Below are 26,621 nucleotides of genomic sequence, written 5' to 3'. Positions count from 1 at the left end.
CTGCTGTCCATAAAGAATTTGTCCATTTTCCCTTTGAGCGTATGGGGTTCTTCCCACATTTCAAAGACGTATGGATTTGTCAGATAGGTCTAATGGGATGGGGTTGGAAGAGCTTGTTACTGAACTGTATCTCTAAGGAGGTGGCAGAGAATTCAGAAATTATTATCCATCCATCATTAAGGACCCCCCCATCACCTGGGTCATGCCTTGTTCTCATTGTTACCATCAGGAAGGAAATACAGAAGCATGAAGGTAGACACTCAATGATTCAGGAACAGCTTCTTCCCCTCTCTCAGCCAATTTCTGAATGGACATTGAACCGAGGAACGCTATCTCACTACTTTTAACATTTTTATTTTTCCACTGCTTATTTAATTTACCTATTTGTATACATATACTTACCGTAATTTGCAGTTTTTTTCTATGATTATGTATTGCTTTGTACTGCTGCTGCAAAGACAACACATTTCATGACTTATGCCAGTGATATTGAACCTGGTTTTGATTCTGAAACTAGTCAAAACAGAACTACCACCCTCCAATCCAGGCCAAATCCTGCTGATTCTCCTCCACACTCTGTTTATGCCAATGATGATGGATGAGGACCCTGGCCTCCAGGCCTTGAACTCTGGACTTACCACCGACAGGACGCAGAATACTAGGCCTCAAACTCTGGTCTTGCGCACTCACATAACTGGGGTAGTGGGAGGTGGGGTGTAGTGTCACTGGTCCTTGTGCTTCCTGGCTGCAAAGAACTCCGATCCTGAAACCTACCAGTATGTATAGTGTACATGTGCCTATATAAAATTACATCCAAAAATTGAGATGAACTAGAGCAGTGGTATAGCTGTAATGGCTACCGTCTATTTTAATCAAATACAGTACTGAGGGAGAGGTACACCATCAAATTGGCCTTAGATGAGATGGTTGGAAATAAGAACACGGAAACGTTCCTGTGTCCTAACTAATATTTATTCATTAATCAACATCATTACTGCAGTTTAACAGCTCATTAACAAATTGACGTTAATGGAAATTGCTTTATGTAAATTTACTGCCACCTTTCTGAGACTCCAACTCCCTCCTTCGCTAGGTTCACTCATCTCTGTGCTGAACTGAGGCTGCGGCCTTCAACTAAGGCTACTTCCACACTACACCAGATAAATCCGTAACCGAAGCTTTTTCTCTTCGTTTTTACCCTTTGTCCACACTAAAACGGTGTTTTCGTCCCCCGAAACCAGAGCTTTTCAGAAACACTCCCCAAAGTGTGTATTTTTGAAAACGCCAGATTGGCCGGATCAGTGTGGATGGGGTAACCGGAGACTTCCGAAAACGCTGTCAAACAGCAGCACACCATTTCATTGTTTTCTTAAATGCAACCTAACAATTTCAGAACAGACGGCAATGAAACTAATGCCAGAGAGTTAGAAATGTACTCATCAAATACTTCGACCCATAACTTACTGAATAAATAAGTATACTCAATTTGCTCTGTTTTCTGTCGTTGCTCATATGAAGGTGGTTTACCTATTTATGCAAGTACTTCTCTGACAATAGATGTGTAACAGCCTAATGTAACATTGTATGGAAATACAAGATAACACTGATGCAGACATGTTTTATACATTTAACAAGGTGCTTTATTAATGCAAGAGTTAGTCAGTTTTTCAATGTCCGTCGTCAGCCGGGTCAATCTGTCCTTGAACTCCCTGTCGGTTGCCTCCGTATGCTCCACTACTTGTTTTCTTTTTACTTCTCCTGCAGTTCTCCTGTGTGAAAGCCAACAGCTGTCCGTCGTTTTAAGTTTTTTCTAGTCTGTAACTACACAAACGCGCACTTTTACAGCGAGATTCAACACCAAACATGCCACTAGTTTTCGGTAGATGTGTCCTGCGCATGCGCAGGAGGAGATTTGCTGAAATCTCCGTTTCAATGTGGATAGAGATATTTTTAAAAACGCATGGCGTGGACACCAGTTGTTTTTACGAGAAACTGGCATTTTCAAAATTATCCGGTCTAGTGTGGACGTAGCTTAAGAGGCTCCTGGAATGGCTGCAGTGATGACAGGCTTTGTGGCTGTGGACTCACTTTTGTGAACTTCTGTTCTGAATGTTAGGGTATTTTTCACACAAAGTGTTTTTTTCTCACACATTTGTTTGAAAGACTTTTTAAAAAAATGGGTCCTGTTGGGTTTCTTAGTTTTGTGGCTGTGAATCTTGAAGTTTTATATAGTGCAGCACAGTAGCGTAGTGGTTAGTGCAATGCTTTACAGTACAATTCAATTCTCGTCACTGCCTGTAAGGAGTTTGTATGCTGACTGCGTGGGCTTCCTCCAGGGTTTCCAAAGATTGTTTGGTCGATCAGTCATTGTAAATTATCCTGTGATTTGGCTCAGACTAAATTGGGGGATTGCTAGGCAGCGTGGCTCGAAGGCCTGGGAGTGCCTGGTCTGCGCTTTATCTCAATAAATAAATATAGCATTGATAACATGCTATTGATAATAGATGTGCTTTAAACTTTGACCTCCCTTCAGATCCTTAGATGTGAAGCACTTTGGGACATCTGAAGGCAACGAGAGATGACATATAAAGTAAATGCAGGTTCTTTCCTTACAGCTGAAACTGTTATCAGTCTAAAATCCTAATGGTATTTCTCTCTTTAAATCCTTCCAACACCTCCAAGCTGCAGTATGCACATTCAGTTTCTGATAACAGGTTGAGTCATATGTCTGACATTATATCTGGTCTTAAGATAACAACATTTCTAGGCTACTTTCCCAGTTGAAGGTCATGATGGCATAATGACAGAGAAAATACATCAACTGATGTGGGTTTATAAACTTCACTGTGGGGGTTATCCCTCACACACTTGTCATGAGATTTATCAGCTGATGGTGCCTCTGATTACTCTTCTTCAAGATTAGTATTCATGGACCCAGCTCTTGTTATGTCTCTTTCCCCTTCTCACTCACAAACTCACTGATTTTCACAATGCCAGACGGTAAAAATGTAATGCCTGTATTGTTGGAATATCCAGTGTTGTAACTTACCTTTCTCCACAGTTATGGAAAGATTGCATGAACAGCTTGCCACTGTCATCAAACAGGTTGGCACGTTACAACTGTCTTGCAATGTTTACAAGCACCAACATAAAGACACAAATCCTGCAGGCAAATATGTCCTCAGTTGCCTGTGCTAAATGTGTAATGAGTTAACATATGGCCATTGAAATCCAGTGCAACACACACAAAATGCTGGCGGAACTCAACAGGTCAGGCAGCATCTATGGAAATGAATAACCAGTTGACACTTTGAGCCAAGGTCCTTCTTCAGGATTGGAAAGGAAAGGGGAAAATGCCAGAATATAAAGGTGAGGGGGTGGGGTAGGGGGAAGGGAAGGAGGATAACTAGAAGGTGTTGGGTGAAGCCAGGTGCTCAGTACATTGTTGACGAATCGGAGGGCAGCAGAAATCACAGAAGTGGAACAGTGGTCACCTTCTGGCTATCCTCTGACTTAAAGAGAAGATATAAAGAAGTTTAAATCTTGAGTTCAGTGAGACTATCTCCCACGGCCTCCCGCTTGTGATTTCTGTTGCCCTCCGACTCTCCGACCATGTACTCACCACCTGGTTTCACCTCTCACCAATTAGCATCACCCTTCCCACTCCTTCACAACATTTTATTCTGGCATCATCCCCCTTCCTTTCCAGTCCTGAAGAAGGATCTCAGCCTGAAACATTGACTTACACAGATGTTGCCTGATCTGCTGAGTTCCTCCAGCAATTTTTGCTTGTGTGTGATATGGGCATATCTCACTTTTGAAAATGAATGTGGTCGAGACTGAAGCAGTTGCTTGTACACTCTCCCTTCAGTGTCTATACGTATATATATATATACACACATTGAAGTAATAGATTGAGAAAATAGATGCAGATAATCTCCTCAGATGAGAGAGTAAAGAATAGTGGAAGCATGGTCTAGGGAAAAGAGGATAGCTTCTCTGTCAGAAATTTCTTCACTCAATCAGCTATGAGTCTTTGGATATTCCCAATGGAGATGATGAGTGAATGTTCAGTCATTGAATACATTTTCTTCAAGGAATGAAGAACTGGGCAGGAAACCAGATGAGGTAGGAGACCAGATGAGGCAGGAAACCAGACGAGGTAGGAGACCAGATGAGGCAGGAAACCAGATGAGGTAGGAGACCAGATGAGGTAGGAGACCAGATGAGGCAGGAAACCAGATGAGGTAGGAGACCAGATGAGGTAGGAGACCAGCTGCGATCTTACTGATCGGCAGAGAACTCTTAAGAATTAAATCCTCCTCGACATTCCATTCCTTAGTTATAGTGTTGCTAGGTTATAGATGTTCCAGTGACAACACCCTTCATTCAGTTGACTGTGCATCTAATCTTGGAAAAGGGTCAATGTTCAACCTTTTTCACCAGGAATCTCCAGAATTCCTCCAAGACAAATCTGGGTTTGGATCAGTGACAGATGTGGGCCGTTGGAGGCATTAATCAGTAAACTAGCCCTTGGGGTTCAAATTGGTCACAGACTTTTGATCTCCTTGACATCAAGTATGTTGGATTTTCTCTGTTCCAAGTCAATATAGGAAATCTCACCACAGAAATGCTCTGTTGAAGCACGTTTAGCACCCTCAACAGCTGAAGCCCTGACTCTGGCCATCTTGGCTGAGATTTCTTCCTGCATCTTAAACTCCTCTATTTTCCTTCGAAGTTGCACTTCCTGTTCTTGCAAAGCATGCTTCAGTTTTCTCTGAAGCTGTTCCACCTTTCCTCCAAGGCGTGCTTATTCTCAATATCTGTTGTCTTGCGTGTAACTCAACTGAATCAGGCTCCATTCTAATGGGTACTGATGTGGTGTCAGAAGCACAGGACATCTTGTTAACAAGAGAATGTACTCCATGCATGTTAGACATGCTGTCCTCAGCATGTATGCCATCCTGTAACTTATCAGTTGTCACAGCTTGTTCTTTGTCTTCACAAATATTTTCATTTCCTTCAGGGGACTGACCTTCACATGTTTGTTTAATTGCTCCCTCAGCTTCCAGCTGAATTCATTTCATCTTCCAAGTGCACAAACAAGACAAAACAATGGCAATTTCAGTTCTGCTTTTCAATGACAGAAGCAACTCTTTCAATTCTTCAGCATTTAACGTAACCAAGAATTGAACACTTTAGGCAACCACCACTGCAGCTGTCACGTCCGCCAAATTGGACAGAGCAGCATTTTACCACTTCAAGACTGTGTTTCAAGGTTGAACACACAGCGTGAACTACAAAACAGGTTGCACTTGCCACAAGCTGTTTCTGGCTGGTGCTTCCAATTTCTCAGACATGTCTGAGTGCTGATGTTCGTTTGGTATAACCGTGGAAATCTGCGCTACTGAATGCCAATGTTCATTGGCTACTAGCCCACTTCAGGCCTCTTTGGTTTGCTTCCCCTTTTGCTAGGGCACGCATTTGCCTAGGTCTTGTTTGTAACTTACAAGAGGAAATGGGACTCACTGGCAGTCAAGCTATTCGCTCCAAGAGCAAGGGACAAAGCAATGAGTCCAGCAGAAAATCAGAAAAATATGCCCTGTTATTTCCAAGAAGTTCACTTCAGAATCAGATTTAGTATCACTGACATATGTCGTAAAACTTGTTGTTTTGTGGCAGCAGTATAGCGCAAGACATTTAAAAAATACTAATGCTTACAATAAAAATAAAATAACTAAAAGAAGAATAGTGAGCTAACTTTCATGGGTTCATCATGGATAGTTCAGAAATCTGATGGCGGAAGTCAAAAAGCTGTTCCTAAAACACTAAGTGTGCATCTTTGGGGGCCCCTATATCTCCTCCCTGAAGGTAATAATGGGAAGAGAGCTTGTACCAGAAGGTGAAGGCCCTTAATGATAATTGCTTCTTTCTTGAAGCACTGCCTTTTGAAGATGCAATTGACGGTGGAGAGGCTGTGCACGTGATGGAGCTGGCTGCGGTCCTCTGCCATCTCTAATGATCCTGTATATTGGAGCTTGCATACCGGGCAGTGATGCAACCATGCAACATCTGTAGAAATCTGCAAGACTCTTGGGTGAAGTACCGAATCTCCTGAAACTCTTAAAGAAGTATACCTGCCGGTATGCTTACGCTGTGATTGCATCAATGTGACGGGACTACAGTAACTCCTTTGAAATGTGTGTTAGTTGGTTAATGCCTCTTACACCCCTCCCAACTGTCTTAACCCTCACCAACTAGACCAATCAGAGATCAAGGGATTCAACAACATACAGAATTGTGCATCAGTCTAACTGGAGTCTCCTTAAGAGTTAACTCTGGCAATTTGCTTTGATCTTGTTGTAGGAACAGAGTGCATTGTACCTGGTCTCTGCCTGAGCTCACTCATACTGCACTGCTGCTGTTGGCATCAATTCAGTTCATGTAGTCCCCGATTGCTCATTGATTGATTGATGTGGACGAGCAGCTTTTCCTCTCCTGCATGGTGTTTGCCAGAGCTGCGGGCATGCAGTGAATTAACGTGCTGCATCACGGCACTGCAGTCAAACCACATTTAAACAGATGCTTCCAAGAGAGCAACACACTAAGCTGCAGCCTCAGCTTTGTGCAGCCCGCCACTGACCGTGTGCCCGGTTAGCTTCTATTGGAATCAGCGTTTACTAAAGAAATGCTGGAAGATACGAGCACATACTTCAGGTCTCTCAGCAGCACCAGATGATTCAAGTACGACCGAACATACCCTGGCTGAATACCTGCCCAGGGATGCTTGGCCTTTTGACTTTATTGCCTCTGGTTTGCTGGCTCCCAGAAGGAGCAGTGATGTGGAAAATGATCAAGATGGGGTGGGTTACAGAGCAATCGCGATTCAATGGGAATCTTGAAACAAAAATGAAAAAGGCTGGAAAAGACACCAGTCAAGCAGATCAGTGAAAGAGGGAAATAAGGTTAACTTTCAAGCTGATGGGAAGAGTTACAGGTGAAAGGCCCGACTCCTGGAACATAAATTCTGCTTCTTTCTGCCATGGGTTTTCTAATATTTTATTTATTTCGGTATTACACAACTTTTCCTTTGCAAGTTGATGTTCAGAGCAACTTCTCAGAGATCCAGGAGTATTAACGTTCAATGTTCAAAGTAACTAAATCATCAAAGTGCATATGTATTACATATTCAACCCTGAGATTCATTTTCTTGCAGGCACACTCAATAAATCTATAGAATAATAACCATAACAGAATCAATGAAAGACAACATTATTAGGGCATTCAACCAGTGTGCAAAAGACAACAAATAGCACAAATACAAAAAGAAGAAACAACAACAATAAATAAATAAATAAATATCAATTAAATATTGAGAACATGAAATGAAGAGTCCTTGAAAGTGAGTCCATAGGTTGTGGGAATATTTCAATGTTGGGGCAAGTGAAGTTATCCCCTTTGTTTCAAGAGACTGATATTTAAGGGATAGTAACTGTTCCTAAATCTAGTGGTCAGAGTCCTGAGGATCTTGGACTTTCGTTCTAATGGCAGCAGTGAGAAGAGAGCATATCCATGGTGGTGGGAAATCCTGATGATGGATGCTGCTTTTCTGTGACAGTGTTTCCTGTGGATATGCTCAGTTGTGGGGAGGGCTTTACCCATGATGGACTGGGCTGTATCCACTACATTTTGTAGAATTTTCCATTCAAGGGCATTGGTGTTCTCACACCAGGCTACGATGCAGCCAATTAATATATGGTACACTACACATCTATAGAAGTTTGACAAAGTTTTAGATGTCAGCTGAATCTTTGCAAACTCAAAGGAAGTAGAGACACTGCCATGCGTTCTTCACAATTGCACTTACATGCTGGGCCCAGGACAGGTGCTCCAGAATAATATCACCAAGGAATTTAAAGTAGCTGATTCTTTCCACCTCTGATCCTCCAATGAGGACTAGTTCATTCACCTTTAGTCTCCATCTCCTGCTGTCAATAATCCGCTCTTTGGTCTTGTTGACATTGAGTAAGAGTTTGTTATGGCACCACTCAGCCAGATTTTCAATCTCCCTATATGCAGATTCATCACCGCCTTTGATTTGGCCTACACCAGCAGTGTCACCAGCAAACTTGAATATAGCACTGGTGTTGTGCTTAGCCTCATAGGCATAAGTGTAAAGTGAGTAGAGAAGGGGGCTAAGCACACAGCCATGTGGTGCGCCTGTCCTGATAATGGACATGAAGGAGATGTTGCTGCCAATCCAAACTGACTGGGGTCTGCAAGTGAGGAAATCAAGGATCGTATTGCACAAGGAGGTCTTGAGACCAAGGTCTTTGAGGTTATTGAGACGAGAGGCTGGAGACACTGCAATTTGGAGTGACAAACCAGATGCTGGAGGAACTCAGTGGGTCAGGCCGTCCCTATGAGGAACATGGACAGTTGGTGGTCCATCTTTCTTCACAGATGCTGCCTGACCTGCTGAGTTCCTCCAGCATCTTGTTTGTATCATAAATAGTGCCTATTTCTGGCTTTGATTTGAATTGACTAATCTCAGCCTAAGCTGTGTAGTGACTTGACAATTAGACAAATATGATTGATTAGCAAGGTGAAAAAACAGGCAGATCCGACTCCTAAATGCCATCGGAAGATTTCTGCTGGAAGAGGGAAAGTTGGTCCTTGGAAAGGGTAATTTCAGCAGTGAAGCTAACTGTGGTTTATAATCTTGCTGTGGTAGGGAGGAAACACAGTGTCACAGCTGGCATATAACACACACCAGTCCTTATCGATAGGTCAGCAGCGGAAAGATAGAGCAGTTTCAAACTCCTGGGGATGTCAACATCACAGAAGGTCAAGCCTGGCCCCAAAATAATGATGGAATTATGAAGGCATGCTGGCAGCTATATTTCATTGGGAACTGAAGGAGATTTGGTATGTCACCAAAGACTCCAGCAAATTCCTACAGATGTTCCATGGAGATCATTTTAACTGGTTACATCATCATTGGGTAGGCAGGGCTACTGAAGAGAATTGGAATAAGTTCCGGAGGGTTGCAAACTTAGCCAGCTCCATCATGGACACCGGTCTCTCCACCGTTGAGGGCATATTCAAAATGGATGCCTCAAAAAAAGGCAGCATCCATCACTAAGGATCTCCACCACTCAGAACATGCCTTCTTTTCATTACTACCATAAGATGGGACGTATAGGAGTTTGAAGACACACAGATGTCTGATTGGACAATGAACCCATGATCACTATTTCACTATTTTTGCACTCTTTTTGAAATATTTAGTTTTGTATTAATATATCATTTGATCAGTATGTGCCATGTCACATGACATGGGCAATCATGGTCTTTCCTTGACCATGATTGCTCCTGGCAATTTTCTTCTACAGAAGTGGTTTGCTTTTGCTGCCTTCTGGGCCGTGCCTTTACAAGATGGATGACCCCAGCTATATCAATACTCTTCAGAGACTATCCGCCTGGCATCAGAGGTTGCATAACCAGGACTTAAAATATGCACCAGCTGCTGATACGACCACCCACCAGCCTCTCCCTTGCCCTTAAATGACCTTGAGTGGGTGGGGGATGGGCTCTAGGTAGGTGCAACACTTTGCCCGAGGGTGACCTGAAGGAAAGGAGTACCTTACACCTTCTTTGGTCGAGATGTATCCCCAGCCTGTCACCCCGTTAGTATATAGATTTCTTATTTGACACAGCCATTTTAATAATATATGTCAGTGTGATAACTGTGATCCTGATCGCTGCCTCTTCACAGTTTCAGCAACCCAAGTTCAATCCTCACTTCCGGCACTGTCCGATGGAGTTTGGACATTCTTCTGGTGCCTCAAGGTGCTCCGTTTTCCTCCCACATCCCAAAGACATACAGGCTGGTAGGTTAATTGGATCTTTGTAAGTAGTCCTAATGTGTGGGCAAGAGATAGAAGCTAATAAAACTTATTGGTTTTTTGGAAAGAATAAAATGAAATTGGTGTAGGGTGAGTGTGATTGTGTGCCTGATGGTCAGTGCAGGCTCTTGGACCAGAGGGATTGGTTCATAGCTGTGTAACACCATAACATAAATCCCAGCTATAAAGTTGTCACTTTGACATTGTACATGGGGAAGAGAGAACCATATACTACCATCAGGAGAGAAGAACGGGGGAGGGGGGGAATATTATAAAATTGATTTTGTCAGTTTGCAGTTATTGATCCTCTGCCCGAAATGTGTTAATTGTGGTTCTCCCTCAGAGCTGCAGTGGAAGTATAATCACCCCATTTATCAAACGACTCCAATCAATCAAACCCCTCAGCGCAGAATCAAACAGATCACCAAATGTTGCATGAAACAATAATCCTGAATGGTGACCTCTGTTCACAGACATGTTTATCTTCTCTTTTTTGAGTTCAAATCAGAGAATATTTTTTTATATATGAGATGCATTTTGTTCAGTGATCTAAAGAGATTTAAGGCCAGAGAGGGATCCTAGTACCATGATAAAGTTGAGAGACTGAAATGATGCTATAAACCATTCAAGAAAGTGATTTATCGATGTCATCTGAAGCTGCTGCTACTGTCCTCTCACTGCTCTCAATTTGCTGTTATTTTCCCATGCTTGTTTTAAAACGGCAAGGACCATTAAAATCCAAGTGACAAAGATGCAGTATTGCAATATATTATCCAAAATCTATAGTCGTGTTATACTGCTTCACTTTTTGTATGTTGAGCTGATGATTTTGGCCAGTTGTTTTAAACATTGATTGCCCACGCTACGTGAAGCTGTAAGTGACCAGAAAATAAATGAGCCAATTACTGAAGCCACACAGGCAGCAGGGAGAGAGGTATTGAGAACGGCTTGTCTTTTCTGTTATCAGATTTTTGTTTTACTCATTGTAAGATCATAAGACATAGCAGAATTAGGTCATTTGACCCATCTAGTCTGCTCTAGCCATTCCATCATGCCTGATGATGATCCCTCTCAACCCCATTCTCCAGCCTTCTCCCCGTAACCTTTGACACCCTTACTAATCAATAACCTATCAACCTCCACTTCAGATATATACAGTGACTTGGCCTCCACAACCATTTGTGGCAATGAATTCCACAGATTCACCACCCTCTGGCTAAAGAAATTCCTCCTCATCTCTTTCTAAAAGGATGTTCTATTCTGCAGCTGTACCCTCTGGTCCTAGACTCCCCCATGAGAGATAACACTCTATCTAGGCTTTTTAATATTCAATATCTCTCAATGAGATTCCACACTCATTCTTCTAAACTTCAGCATGTACAGGCCCAGAACCATTACACGCTCCTCATACATTAACCCGCTAATTCTCAGAATCATTTTCATGAAGTTCCTCTGGACCTTCTCCAATGCCAGCACATCTGTTCTTTTATAAGGTGCCCAAAGTTGCTCAGAGTACTCCAAATGCAGTCTGACCAATGCCTTATAAAGCCTCAGCATGACATCTTTGTTTTTCTGTTCTAGTCTCCTCAAAATGAAAGACAGCAACACACACAAAATGCTGGAGGAACTCATCAGGCCAGACAATATCTATGGGAAAAAAATAAAGCCGACATTTTGAGCTGACACCCTTCGGGAGAACCAGAGAAGAAAAGGTGAGGTTTAGTTTTAAAAGGTGAGAGGAGGGGAGAGAGAAACACAAGGTGATAGGTGAAACCAGGAGGGGGAGAGATGAAGTAAAGAGCTGGGAAGTTGATTGGTGAAAGAGATACAGGGCCAGAGAAAGGGAAATCTGATGGGAGAGGACAGAAGGCCATGGAAGAAAGAAAAGGAGGGAGGAGCACCAGAGGGAGGTGATGGGCAGGCAAGGAGATAAGGTGAGAGAGGGAAAAGGGAATGGGAATGGTGAAGGAAGTGGAGGGGTGCATTATCAGAAGTTCATGAAATCGATGTTCATGCCATTAGGTTGGAGGCTACCCAGACAGAATATAAAGTGTTGTTTCTCCAACCTGATTATGGCCTCATTGCAACAGTAGAGGAGGCCATGGATTGATATATCGGAATGGGAAGTGGAAGAGGGGTTTAAATGGGTCGCAACTGGGAGATCCTACTTCTTTTGGCAGATGGAGCATAGGTGCTCAGCGAAGCGGTCTCCCAATCTACGTTGGGTCTCACTGGGTTATCTCCTTGCCTGCCCATTGCCTCCCTCAGGTGCTCCTCCCCCCACTTTCTTTCTTCCATGGCTTTCTGTCTTCTCCTATCAGACTCCCCCTTCTCCAGCCCTGTATCTCTTTCGCCAATCAACTTTCCAGCCCTTTACTTCACCCCTTCACTTCCCATTTTCACCATCACCTTGTGTTTCTCTCTCCAATACCCCCGCCTTTTAAATCTACTCCTCACTTCTGTTTCTCCAGCCCTGCAGAAGGGTCTCAGCCTGAAATGTCAACTGTACTTCTTTTCCACAGACGCTGCCTGGCCTGCTGAGTTCCTCCATCATTTTGTCTGTGTTGCTTGGATTCCCAGCATCTGCTGATTTTCTCTCACTTCAAAATGAATGGGAGCATTGCATTTGCCTTTCATACCACCGACTCAATTTACCAGTTAACCTTTCGGGCAGGGGTTCACAACTTGGGTCCACAGACACCTCCATTAATGATTGGGGTCCATGGCATAAAAAAGCTGGGAGCCCATGCTTTAGGGAATCTGGTACGAGGACTCCCAATGTGTGCAAAGTTGCTTTGCCCACAAGATTGTATTTTCTGCCAAACGCAAAATGCTCCTGAACCAAGTAGGTTGATGCCATTTTCAGAGGTAGAGGTTCCACACCAATGTCCAGAGTCACATAAAATTAAAAAGCATATAAAAATGGCAGCTTAGAGACATAAGAGACTGCAGATGCTGGAATCTGGGGCAACAAATAATTTGCCAGAGGAACTCAGCAGGTTGAGGGTCATCTGTGGGGAGAAAGGAGTTGTTGACATTTTGGGTCGAATTCCTGCATCAAGACTGCATATTAAAGTTATTACGAATTCCATGGAGCATGTAGAGATCTTCCAACAACCAGGCATTCATTCATTCATTCATTCTTTCTTTCTTTCTTTCTTTCTTTCTTTCTTTCTTTCTTTCTTTCTTTCTTTCTTTCTTTCTTTCTTTCTTTCTTTCTTTCTTTCTTTCTTTCTTTCTTTCTTTCTTTCTTTCTTTCTTTCTTTCTTTCTTTCTTTCTTTCTTTCTTTCTTTCTTTCTTTCTTTCTTTCTTTCTTTCTTTCTTTCTTTCTTTCTTTCTTTCTTTCTTTCTTTCTTTCTTTCTTTCTTTCTTTCTTTCTTTCTTTCTTTCTTTCTTTCTTTCTTTCTTTCTTTCTCTTTTTTCTATAGGGCAGTTAGGGGGGAGGGGTTAAGGGGAGGGGGTAAGGGTTATATACATTGTTTTTTCATACTTTGTAATCATTTAAAAATGCAATAAAAAAAGTTTAAAAAAAAAGACTGCACGAAGATGGCAGCTTTTCTTCCCTGAAGGCCACTACCATGATCAAGGATCAACTTTATTGGACATATCCATTTACACGCATTAGAAATTTGCTGTAGTGTGTTGGTAGGGTGAGACATGCAACAAAAACAACATTCAACAATTATGAAGAATTAAGAATTACGAGGGGTGATTGATATGTTCATTGCCTAAGGTAGAAGGAGTCAATTTTAGAAAACCTAGCACATTTATTTTTCGACATAGTCCCCTCCTACATTTACACACTTAATCCAGCAGTCGTGGAGCATACGGATCTTGGACCTCCAGAAAGTGTCCACAGCAGGGGTGATTGATAAGGTCGTGGCCTAAGGTAGAAGGAGATGAGTTATTAACTTCAAACTTTCTGCATAATCTCTCAAAGAGTTAATCTGCACGTGCATGTAACGAGAGCAGTATAACTCATCTCCATCTTAGGCCACAAACTTATCAATCACCCCTTGTAGATAAAAATTAAAGTTAAAGGATAGATATGGAATAAAGTGTGCATAATATATTATTAATACCAGCATGGATTTACCACGTAGACAGCATTATACAAAATGGTTTGAAGTGTCTATAGTGCAGAGCAGTAACGGTCTTAAAAGATAGAGAGGATGGGTGTTGGTCGGGAGGCTAACTAGAATTGTTGATCAGATTAACTGTCTGAGGGAAGAGACTTATAAAATGGTGTTAATGTCTTCTTTTACTAGCCATGTGCAGAGACCTGGAGCAATGACCCATAGGTACAAGTTCAAATGTAGATTTTAAACTAGAGTAAGTGTCACACACTAAACGCTGGAGGTACTCAGCAGGTCAGGCAGTAGAAAGCTGAGGAAAATCTGCAGATACTGGAAATCCAAGCAAACATAGAGAAAATGCTGGAGGAACTCAGCAGGCCAAGCAGCATCTATGGAAAATAGTACAGTCAATGTTTTGGGCCAAGGCCCTTCATCAGGACTGGAAATTAGGACAAGAAGTTAGATTCTAGAAGGTGCAGGAGGAGGGGAGGAAGAAATACAAGGTGGAAAGTGATAGGTGAGACCTGGAGAGGGGGAGGGGTGAAGTGAAGGGCCGGAAAGCTGATAAGTGAAAGAGATAAAGGGCTGGAGAGGGTAGAAGACCACTGAAGAAAGGGAAGGGGGAAGACAATCAAAGGGAGGTGATGGGCAGGTAAGGAGATAATGTGAGAGAGAGAAATGGAAATGGGTAATGGTGAAGGGTGGGGGGCATTACTAGAAGTTCAAGAAATTGATGTTCATTTCATCAGGTTGGAGGCTAACCAAACAGAATATAAAATCAGGAAATATCTATGCAAATGAATGAACAGTTGATGTTTCAGGCGAAGATCCTTCTTAAATATGGTAGCTTTTAAAAATGGGATGGGCAAGGCTAGAATTTATTGCTATTCATAGCTGTCTCAGGGAGGTGATTACACTGACCCAGCATATAAATGTAATTGAGAAAAAACCATGACATTAACTCTACTTCTTTAGGAGTCTGGGGAGATTTGGTATGACATCAAAAATTTTTACAAACTTCTACTGATGTGTAGTGGAGACTGTACTGACTCATTGCATTATAGCCTGGTATGGAAACACCAATGGCTTTGAATGGAAGATTCCACAAAAGGTAATGGATTTGGCCCTGTACATCAGGGGAAAAGCCCTTCCAATTATTGAGCACCTCTACAAGAAACGCTGTCATAGGAAAGCAGTATCTATCATTGAAGATCCTCACCACCCAGGCCATGCTCTTTGATCAGTGCTGCTGCAATTGGGTAGAAGGTACAAGAGCCTCAGGACTCATATCACCACGTTCAAAAACAGTTACTACCCCTCAACCATCAGGATCTTGATCCAAAGGAGATGACTACACTCACTTACCCACCCATTGAGATGTTCTTACAAATAATAATCTCACTTTAAGGATTGTTTATCTTGTTATTTCATATTCTCAATATTTATTGCTGTTTATTTATATTTGCATTTGCACAGTTTGTTGTCTTCTGCACTCTGGTTGATCTTTCATCGATCTTGTTGCTATTCTATAGATTTGCTGAGTATGCCCACAGGAAAATGAATCTCAAGGTTGTATGTGGTGACATATACAGTATGTACTGATATTAAAATTTACTTTGACCTTTAAACTTTGATACAACTAAAGAGTTTCCTGGGTGATTTTGTAAGGCTTTGAAGAATCATGGAGACTGGAGCCATATATGCCAGACAGACATGTTTTCTTTTCATTCCTGAGAAGATAAACTGGAAATACTCCCTAATACTGGCAGCATCAACAGAGAGAGAAACCATTGGCTTTCTGTTTGATTTAGTTGGCTTTACGCAGGCATTTGATTCCTGCTCTATTTTTGCCAATGGTAATTCGATTCCAGGTTTATAAAATTAAATTCTGCTACTGGATGTGAAGCGTCAACCTCAGAAATAATTCAGGAGCTAAGCTCCCTACAGGGCAATTGTTCTTGTCATGTCGAGGGGTTACATCAATTGTAAGCAAAGATCTTGATGACACAGAATTTCTTTTTAATGAGTGGGATATTTTGACTGAATGGATCATATTTCAGATTTACTTACATTGCTGCAGATGAATGCAGGTTTCAAAGATCTGAATTTTAGTTGCAATGATTGATATTAATATATTGCATTTTCCTCTCTTTGCAGAAAACAAAAAAAATTGCCCAATAATTGTCTCTTGTATTTCATAATATTTCATATTTCCGTATGATTTAGAAGGCCATTCTGCCCATTGAGTTAATTCTGTAGGGAATGCTATGTCCAATGTCACCTATTCTCTCTCATCAATTCCCCCTAATTCTGTTTCGATCTACACTAAATGATAAAAATCTTGACGAATAGTGGTATTCGTCATCCCTGCATCAAAACATACTGTGAAATGCATAGCTTGCATTAAATCAAATCAGTGAGAATTGTGTTAGGCAGCCCACGAGTGTCATCACCTTCAGGCACCGACAGAGCATGCCCACAACTCACTACCTCTAACTGTACACCTTTGGACTGTGGGAGGAAATTGGAGCAGCTAGAGGAAACCCACACAGCCATGGGGAGAACCTTACAGACAGCAGTGAGAATTGAACCCGAATCTTACAGCTGATGCTGTAAGAGCCCTGTTCTCATTGCTCTTATCAGGAAGGAGGTATAGGAGCCTGAAGCTACACACTCAATGAATGAGGAACAGCTTCTTCCTGTCTGCTGTCTGATTTCTGATTGGATATTGAAACGATGAACTCTACCTCATTGCATTTTTTTATTTTTGCGCTACTTATTTAACTGTACACTTCGCAGTAAATTCACAGTTTTTTCCTCTATTATTAAGTATTGTATTGTACTGCTGCTGTAAAGGCAACTAATTTCCCAACATATGCCGGTGATATTAAACCTGATTCTGATAATGCTGACCACTATGCTACCATGCTGCCCCAGGACTAGTTTACAGAGCCAGTTAACCTACCAACCAATATGTCTTTGCGAATTGGAGGAAACTGGAATGAGGGGAAACCCACATGGTGTCAGGGAGAACATATAAATTCCACACAGGTAACACTGAGAGATCAGTATAGAATCAGCTTCGCTGGAACTGTGATGGGGCAGCATTTCCAATAGCAACACTATGTCATCTGGCTTCAAAACAAGAATTTGCACAGGGTTGCAGACTCTGCCAGCTCCATTACAGGCACAAGCCTCCCCACCAAAGGAGGACATCTTCAAGTGTTAGTGTCTCAAGAAAGCAGCATCTGTTACGGAGAACCCTCACCATCTGAGACATGACCTCTTCTTGTTACTACCACCGGGAAGGAGGGACAGGAGATGAAGACTCACACTGAATGATTCAGAAAAAATTATGTCCCCTCCGACATCAGATTTCTGAATGGTTCAGGAGCACAAACTGGGTACTCCATTTTTATCTGCATGATGTATTTAGCTTTGCACTGTACAACAAATTTTACCTCAGGTAAACCAATGATCATTCCTGATATGCGTGTCATATGATGTGGGCGATCCGTGGTCTTTCCGTGATCATGATTAATCTTGGCAAACAAGCCAATGGTAAAGATTCTGATTCTGTTTCTGAGTGCACCAGTGACTATATTTCTTTGGCTGTAGAAACATAAAAAATAGGTGCAGGAGTAGGCCATTCGGCCCTTCGAGCCTGCACCACCATTCAGTATGATCATGGCTGATCATCCAACTCAGAACCCTGTACTTGCTTTCTCTCCATACCCCCGATCCCTTTAGCCACAAGGGCCATATCTAACTTCCTCTTAAGTATAGCCAATGAACCAGCCTCAACTGTTTCCTGTGGCAGAGAATTCCACAGATTCACCACTCTCTGTGTGAAGAAGTTTTTCCTCATCTCGGTCCTAAAAGGCTTCCCCTTTATCCTTAAACTGTGACCCCTCGTTCTGGACATCCCCAACATCAGAAACAATCTTCCTGCATCTAGCCTGTCCAATCCCCTTAGAATTTTATACGTTTCAATAAGATCCCCCCTCAATCTTCTAAATTCCAGTGAGAATAAGCCTAGTCGATCCAGTCTTTCTTCATATGAAAGTCCTGTCATCCCAGGAATCAATCTGGTGAACCTTCTCTGTACTCCCTCTATGACAAGAATGTCTTTCCTCAGATTAGGGGACCAAAACTACACACAATATTCTAAGTGCGGTCTCACTAAAGCCTTGTACAACTGCAGTAGAACCTCCCTGCTCCTGTACTCAAATCCTTTTGCTATAAATGCCAACATACCATTTGCCTTTTTCACCGCCTGCTGTACCTGCATGCCCACCTTCAATGACTGGTGTACAATGACACCCAGGTCTCGTTGCATCTCCCCTTTTCCTAATCAGCCACCGTTCAGATAATAATCTGTTTTCCTGTTCTTGCAACCAAAGTGGATAACCTCACATTTATCCACATTAAATTGCATCTGCCATAAATTTGCCCACTCACCTAACCTATCCAAGTCACCGTGCATCCTCTTAACATCCTCCTCACAGCTAACACCGCTGTCCAGCTTCGTGTCATCCGTAAACTTGGAGATGCTGCATTTAATTCCCTCGTCTAAATCATTAATATATTTTGTAAACAACTGGAGTCCCAGCACTGAGCCTTGCGGTACCCCACTAGTCACTGCCTGCCATTCTGAAAAGATCCCATTTACTCCCACTCTTTGCTTCCTGTCTGCCAACCAATTCTCTATCCACATCAATACCATACCCCCAATACCATGTGCTTTAAGTTTGCACACTAATCTCCTGTGTGGGACCTTGTCAAAAGCCTTTTGAAAACCTAAATATACCACATCCACTGGCTCTCCCCTATCCACTCTAGTAGTTACATCTTCAAAAAATTCTATAAGATTCGTCAGACATGATTTTCCTTTCACAAATCCATGCTGACTTTGTCCGTTGATTTCACCTCTTTCCAAATGTGCTGTTATCACATCTTTGATAACCGACTCTAGCATTTTCCCCACCACCGATGTCAGACTAACCGATCTATAATTCCCTGGTTTCTGTACAGCTCCTTGGGATGCCTCAAAAAGGATACAAAACCTACCATAGAAGCACAAGGCTTATTTGCCTTTATAGTCTATTAAGTATTCACAACACAGTGTTCCTTCGGTAATAAAACCATTTCTGTGCAATCAGACACTGCTCTAATCCTTGCTGCAAATATTAACTAAGAAGGTGAAATTGTTCTGCTTTTAATTAGTAAATTAGAAAATAAACACATGCAGGTGGCATAAGACCCCTTTGTTGTTTCATAGGGGAATCTGATACCTTCAGTATGGATCTTCCTTTCCAATGAAAATTCAAGTGTCGATAAGACCATAAGAGATAGGAGCAAAATTAAGCTATAAGAGTCTGCTCTGTCATTTCATAACGGCTGATTTATTACCCCTCTCAGCCCCATTCTCCTGCCTTCTCCCTGATCCCTTTGATGCCCTTACTAATCAAGAACCTGTCAACATCCGCTTTAAATGTACCCAATGACTTTGCCTTGACAGAAGTCCGTGGTAATGAATTCTATAGATTCACCAGCCTCTGGCTAACAAAATTCATCCTCATCTCTTTTCTAGAGGGACAACTCTATTCTGAGGCTGTGTGTGCCCTCCGGTCCTAGACTCCACCACTATAGGAATCATCCTCTCCTCATCCACTCTATCCAGACCATTCCCCCCCCCCCACCCCTTCTTTTAAACTCCAGTGAGTACAAGCTCAGTGCCATTGTACATTAACCCTTTCATTCCTGAAATAATTCTCATGCACCTCCTCTGGACCCTCTGCAATGGCAGCACATCTTTTCGTAGATAAGGGGCCACAAACTACTCACAATACTCCAAGTGTAGTCTGACCAATGCGTTGAAGACTCAGCATTGCAGCCTTGCTTTCATATTCTAGTCCTCTTGACATGTTTCATTCATTAAATCAGATTCATTGAGCAAGCCCCCTTGCTGAAGCCTGGAACCAGCCCCTTTCTCTCAAGGAGTCCATTATCAGTGAATATTTCTAATAAAGCTGGAAATTTGTTAAGCTTGGGTCAGGAAGCCTTACCCTTTCCCCTTCTAATGTGATACTGAGCTTGTAACCGTTCACCCTGGGACACGTCTTTCCTAATGAACTGAGATGGCGTTTCATATCACTTTCTGTCATCCAAGGCATCATCAAGTGTTGGCATGGAGCTTTTAAGTCACACTTATCACCTGAGAATCTCCACTCTGATAGATTAACACTGAGGTCCTGAACTGTGCATCAAAGCAACACACCATAGTGGGGGCTTTTCTTCGCTTGTCAGTATTGTTAAAGATGCAAATGGTCTTGATAATTGCCACTTATTTTATTTGCTTCTGTAAATTGCTGCTTGACGCTATACACAAGTTTAAAGTATCTAATCAATGGCCTAATTTTCTTACTGCTGACTTGGGCCACTCAAGAAAACACTCATGCAATTGATCATGTCACGAGATAAATGATAAATCTGTGCTCTCATTGGTTCAGAGTCAATCAATTATTGACGACGTGACATCTATCTGAGCAATTTATTTTAAAATTGTTTTTAGTTATTAGTGGATTGTATTTTAAAAGCATCTGAGTGACATTTTCCTGTCAGATCATCCATGGCTTTTGAATGCTTGCAGCAAGGCTTGTACCTCTGATATTGAAGTCATATTTTACATGGCAACCTTAGCACATAGTTGGCAGAGGAATACTCTGATATTTCTTAAAATCAGTTTTGATTTTAATCCAACACAGGGAGCACAACCCTTATTAATATCAGGAAATGATTGATATGCACAAGGTGCAGATAGTTCCTCAGTTTACTCCAGTATTTTCTGTTTTGATTTCAGATCACCAGCATTTCCTGATTTTTCCTCCTGTTTCTATTAATATAGTCTCTCTGCATGCACTGTTACGTGAGAAGACTTTAATCAAACTGTGAATGAAAAGGATATCAACAATGACAAGCTCATAGTTACAGCCAGCACTGTATTTTATCCAGTCATTGGCTGTGTTGCCTGTATGTATAATTTAATACTTCTGCTGTTAGTCATATATGTCTATCTTATAATTGGCCAGATCAATGACAATCACTCTTGAATCTGCCTTTCCAGTTTAAGAAAACCGTAAATCATTCCTTTAAATAAATTGTGACTGGAAATGTTAAATGTTAGAGAAACAGTGGAGCTGAGTGGATACACTGAGTATTTTTAGCCTGTGAACATTCTTTGGTGGTCATAAACTTTGGGATTATGCAATTTAGCTTGCATAAAAAGGTCTTTGTTTGACTGGCAAATGTAAGAAGTCATATGGCATTGAGATTAGTGTTGTCTCAATATGTTACAATTTATCAAAACGGCCTGAATCATAATCAGAATCAGGTATATCACTGGTCATGATATTTGTTGCTCTGCAGCTATGCTACAGTGGAATACCTAAAAACACACAATAAATTACAATAAAAATATATGTACAATACTGTGCAAAAAGATTTAAGCACAATATATATATATGAGCTGGGGTGTCTAAGGCTTTAGCACAGTGCTGTATTTGTTATTATGGAGTGAAGGGAGAGTTTGTAGATCTGGTGGTAGCAGTGGATGTTGGGAATGGTGAGGGTGGAGCACCACAGGAGGGGTGTGGGAAAAGGTGGCAGAGAAGGAGTGCTGGGAGTAGGGAGTAGCACGAGTACAGACACATCCAGCCCTGAGACTCCAGGCAAGGTCGTTTTACTCCAAACAATTGGCTTATTGATCATTACAGAATGTCTCTCTCATGCTTCCTCTTCCCTCCTTTCTCCCTTCCCCTTTTCCCAACCATGATTGCCCTCTCCCTGCACCCTTCCCATTCTCAGTTCCCAAGACAGACCCATATCAGAATCAGGTTTATCATCACTCACATATGTCATGAAATTCACTTCTTTTCACTTTTTCTTTAACTGTACAGTACTACAGTATTTTGCAAAAGTCTGTGGCACCCCAGATATATAGATGTGTGTGTGTGTGACAGTACTGCATATAAAATTATATTAAGTAGGTATTGCAGAAAGGGAGCAAAAATAGTAAGGCAGTATACCTGGATTGGTTCATTATACATTCAGAAATCTGACAGCGGAGGGGAAGAAGCTGTTCCTAAAACATTGTGCGTGTGTCGTCAGGCTTATGTACCTCCTCCCTGATGGTAGCAATGAGAAGAGAGCATGTCCTGGTGGATGGGGGTCCTTAATGATGGATACCGCCTTTTTGAGGCATCACCTTTTGAAGTTGAAGGCATCAAATGTACAGTTATTAAATTTGCAGATGATACAGTACAAAAATAAGGTAGGAGAATAAGTTGTGAAGAGGACACTGGGCAGAAACAATAAGAATGAAGCTTATGAGAGATTGTAGTGATCTGAGATGCAGAGGGACATGAGTCAAAGTCAGGTTTATTGTCACATTCACAAGTACTTGTACGCACAGGTGAAATGAGACACTTAGTTTCAGCAGCATCACGGGCAATAGCATCAGATAATCAGCATTCACAGGAACACCATAAATTATAAACAGGTTTTATAAGAAAGATCACAATTAGAACAACAAAGACCAAGTCCACCTCATTGCAAAGTGGTCAAGTTGGTCACAGTGTTCCTATACTAAGGTAGTGATTTGAGTGGTGTAGATTTGTTCAAAAACCAAATGATTGAAGGGTAATAGCTGTTCTTGAACCTGGTGATGTGGGACTTCAGGCTTCTTATATTCTGCCTGATAGTAGCTATGAGAAGGTGGTGTGGCCCAGATGGTGGGTATGTTTGATGATTGATGTTACCTTCTTGATTTCAGTTCCTTTCTCTTTCATAAGACAAGCAACACCACGAAAACAGTAAACACAGTCCTCGTGAAGAGTCTTGGCCTGAAATGTCAACTGTTTGTTCCCCTCCCTAGAAGCTGCTTGACTTGCTGGGTTCCCTTAGCATTTTATGTGTGTGTTGCTCAAGTTTTCTAGTGTCTGCAGAATATCTTGTGTTTTGGATAAGCTCGGCTTGTAATTGTTGGAGTGAGTGAGGAGCTGAGAGTCTTCATGAAGTGAATGTGGACAGGTCATTTACTCTTTTGGAAGAACACAGAACCAAGTGTCAGAACTTATATCAAGGATAGGGCATTTAGGGCTGTGGGTCTTTGAAACTGCTCTCTTCCTCATAAGGAAGTAGAAGCATGATCTTCGGAGAACTTTTAAGGCAGAGGTAGATACAGTTTTAATAAGCAAAGAGGATGTACAGTTCCTAGATAGAGAGGAATGGTAAGTTGAGGGTATAGTCAGATTGACTATGACCTTCTTCGACAGCAGAGAGTATTTCATTCCTTTTCTGAATTTGTACGTTTCCACCATGACGCAAAAGGATTGTGGAATGGGAACTCCAAAAGGACCACAACCTTGCCATAGGGTTTGGAGGTTTTTGTGCCTCAGTGACCTGGAGATCTATGTTGGCTGGAGTCAGGGCCTTGCGCTTTGACCCTTTGGAGAGTCTCCCATGCCAAACAGGTCAAAGGATAGAGGTTCAGTTGTCCTGTCGGTCCACTAGGTTTAGGGGTTCAGCTCAGGGCCAACAACCCCGACTGGCCAGAAAAAAAACATTGTTAATGAAACATCAACGAAGAATCCTTCCACATCCCAGTGCACTGTTATTCCTGAATCTCCACCTGTGACTTACATGACTGACAGTAGTAAAAATAGAGAGGAAGCTACTGGCATGATGAACTTTGTGAAGGCTAAGACCAAAAAAAGGTTTTAATGGCCAAGGACAGACAGAGATGGAGGACATTCATTGCTGCTCTAAATACCAGGACATAATGGGCACCCTCTCTATATGTATATGTATCTATATATATCTATATGTATTCTCAAGGTAATACCAGTGCCCTAATTATCCATTGAGCTATTCTAGCATTAGGTTACCCATGATCAGAGACATGAAACTGAACCTGACTTTGACAAGAGGAAGGGACGGGTAATTAGAATGCATTGCTCCATCAGCACATGGATTGGGTTGCAATAGGCCAGATTATGCTGGCTGTTATTGAATGTGTGATTCCTCTGTTGAAACTCAGTTAAGTCCTGGACTTTTGAAGATTTGCTGTGAAATGTGGAACTTGGGCATTTACTGACCATTCGGTGACAAGTACCTGCTTTGATGGAACCTTTGCCATTATACCGTGGGTGTAATCACTTCTGAGATATTGAAAGCCATTTCCATCCTGTGACAGTGTAGGTAAGTTCCTTGGGCAGTACTTGTGTGACTATACCAACAAGATTTGGCCTATGGGTCAACAACTTACTTCCCCTCCGTGAGTTTAAATTAATCGTCCTGGGCAACACCACTCCCAGTTCTTGACTGCATTGCCAAGGGAGATAAAAAAAAAATGAATGTTACTTTCTTTTCAACAGTCAGTTACTTTTAAATCTCTAACCAACCTTCCAAGTTGAAAGCATGAACGGATTTAGCCATTTGCAGAGGTGGGCTTGTCTAATGCTGCTGGGGTAATGACAGATACAGTTTTATTTATCACATGTGCATCGAAGCAGACAGTGAATTGAATAATTTGTATAGTTTATAATGTATATAATGTTATATATGTTAGTCTATAATGTATAGTCTAGTGTAGTTTTTTTCTGTGTTGTTTTTTATGTAGTTCAGTCTAGTTTTTGTACTGTGTCATGTAACACCACGGTCCTGAAAAAATGTTTCATTTTTACTATGTACTGTACCAGCAGTTATGGTTGAAATGACAATAAAAGTGACTTGACTTGACTTGCAACCAATGCACCCAAGGATGGACTGGTAGACTGCAAGTGTAGTCTCACATTCTGGTGCCAACATAGTATTCCACAGAACAACAAAACAGAACAAGGCCAACAGCAAAAGAAACCCTTTTCCTATACCTCCCACCAATGTTCCCTCCAGTTTGTAATGACCAGTGTGTGCAAAAATCTTGTGCTGTACAATTTTTAGCCCAGTGACAACAACACGTGTGCGCTAAATTTTATATATAGAAGTCTTCAATAAGAACTTCTGGGTTTGATAGTTTTTGCTCTCATTCACCTGCACTCTCACAAAACATATGCAGCTGGCCAGTGATGGGTAATGAAGGATTTTCTCACCGGAGCTTTTGCACACTGTCCATATGTGATTTGCTTGCTAAATGATGCTTTAAAAAGTCTAGTTTCCAATATCACTTCACTTCTTCACACTTGCAAATTCTACAGCAACTTTTGCATCGCAACAATACACAGAGGTAGTTTCTACATCGTACATAAATATTTCTCGTAGCTGCACGTTCCTGACCTTATGAGCTTTCGGTGTAGCTGTTTCGACTGTTTCATCAAGCCATTCTGCTTCAAATGAACTAGCAGTTCTTTTGCACTTCATGCTCTTTGCTACTTTGGAAATCGACCTAGTTAATCAATAGTTTCTTCAATAAAAACAGTATGAATAAGCTAGTTCTAAAATCTGCAGACAAATAATCACAAACTCTATGTCATCCTGATTGGCTGTATCACTGCCTGGTATGGGAACTGTACTTCCCTTAATCACAGGACTCTGCAGAGAGTGGTGCGGACAGCCCAGTGTATCTGTAGATGTGAACTTCCCACTATTCTGAACATGTATGAAAACAGGTGTGTAAAAAGGGCCCGAAGGATCATTGGGGGCTTGAGTCACCCCAACCATAAACTGTTCCAGCTGCTACTACCTGGAATACGGTACTGTGGTATTAAAGTCGGGACCAACAGGCTTTGGGACAACTTCTTCCACCAGGCCATCAAACTGATTAATTCACGCTGACACAGTTGTACTTCAGAGCAATTTTGACTGTACTGTTGTATATCTTATTCTACATACTATTTATTACAAATGACTATAATTTACACATTGCACATTCAGACGGAGATGTAACGTAAAGAATTTTACTCCTCACTTATGTGGAGGATGTAAGAAATAAAATCAATTCAATTCAATACTATCCACATTAAAAACCGGAAAAGGAAATGCGATTGTGTATGATCATGAAATATACTTAACATGCCAATGAGGTGGAGGTGTGCAGTTTAAATGCTTTGTGCACTAGTAGCAAAAGACGTGTGTGCACACACACTCGCACACCTTAGAGGAAACATTACATCCCACCCAGCCACTCACATACAAATTCAGTCATCCAAAGCCAGGACAAGCCACCTCTGGGCCTTCAGTCCTTGTTCCCAGTCTCACAGATATTGTACCTCCAATTTCGGTCTTCACCCCCATCAAGACTCACCATCTTGATTCCTAACTGACCTCCAAGTTGGAATGAAAACAGAAATTCAGAAATTCCTACACTCAGCAGGTCAGGCAGAAATTTTGGAAAGAGGAACAGCTGGGTGTTTGTCCAGGATTGTGGTGATGTTACAACAATGGAGCAAAGGTCCACCTTCATTCTAAACAGAACATAGCCCACCAATTTAAACAGAATTGATTCAGTCCTGATCCAGGGTCTTGGCCTGAAATGTTGATCATCTTGCTGCCTTCACAGATACTGTCTGACTCACTAAATCTCTTCAGCTTTTGCTCCAGATTCCAGTACTGCAGTTGTCTGAGTCTCAATTAGGTTAA

The 26,621-nt window shown here is 41.7% G+C and overlaps 1 long non-coding RNA gene across 1 annotated transcript in view; it reads right to left on the bottom strand.

Moving 5' to 3' along the window:
- The window catches only part of LOC132382350 (uncharacterized), a 67,539-nt gene extending 42,097 nt beyond the window's left edge, over positions 1-25,442 (bottom strand). Inside the window, exon 1 of the long non-coding RNA XR_009508289.1 lies at positions 25,320-25,442. This is a non-coding gene — a long non-coding RNA (uncharacterized LOC132382350). The remainder of the gene's footprint in view (positions 1-25,319) is intronic.
- Positions 25,443-26,621: the final 1,179 nt, after the last annotated feature.

The sequence above is a fragment of the Hypanus sabinus genome, chromosome 28 (genome assembly GCF_030144855.1).
Source record: "Hypanus sabinus isolate sHypSab1 chromosome 28, sHypSab1.hap1, whole genome shotgun sequence".
Classification (NCBI taxonomy): domain Eukaryota; kingdom Metazoa; phylum Chordata; class Chondrichthyes; order Myliobatiformes; family Dasyatidae; genus Hypanus; species Hypanus sabinus.
The sequence above is the reverse complement of the archived record's forward strand: the minus strand, read 5'-3'. Positions and strand labels throughout refer to the sequence as shown.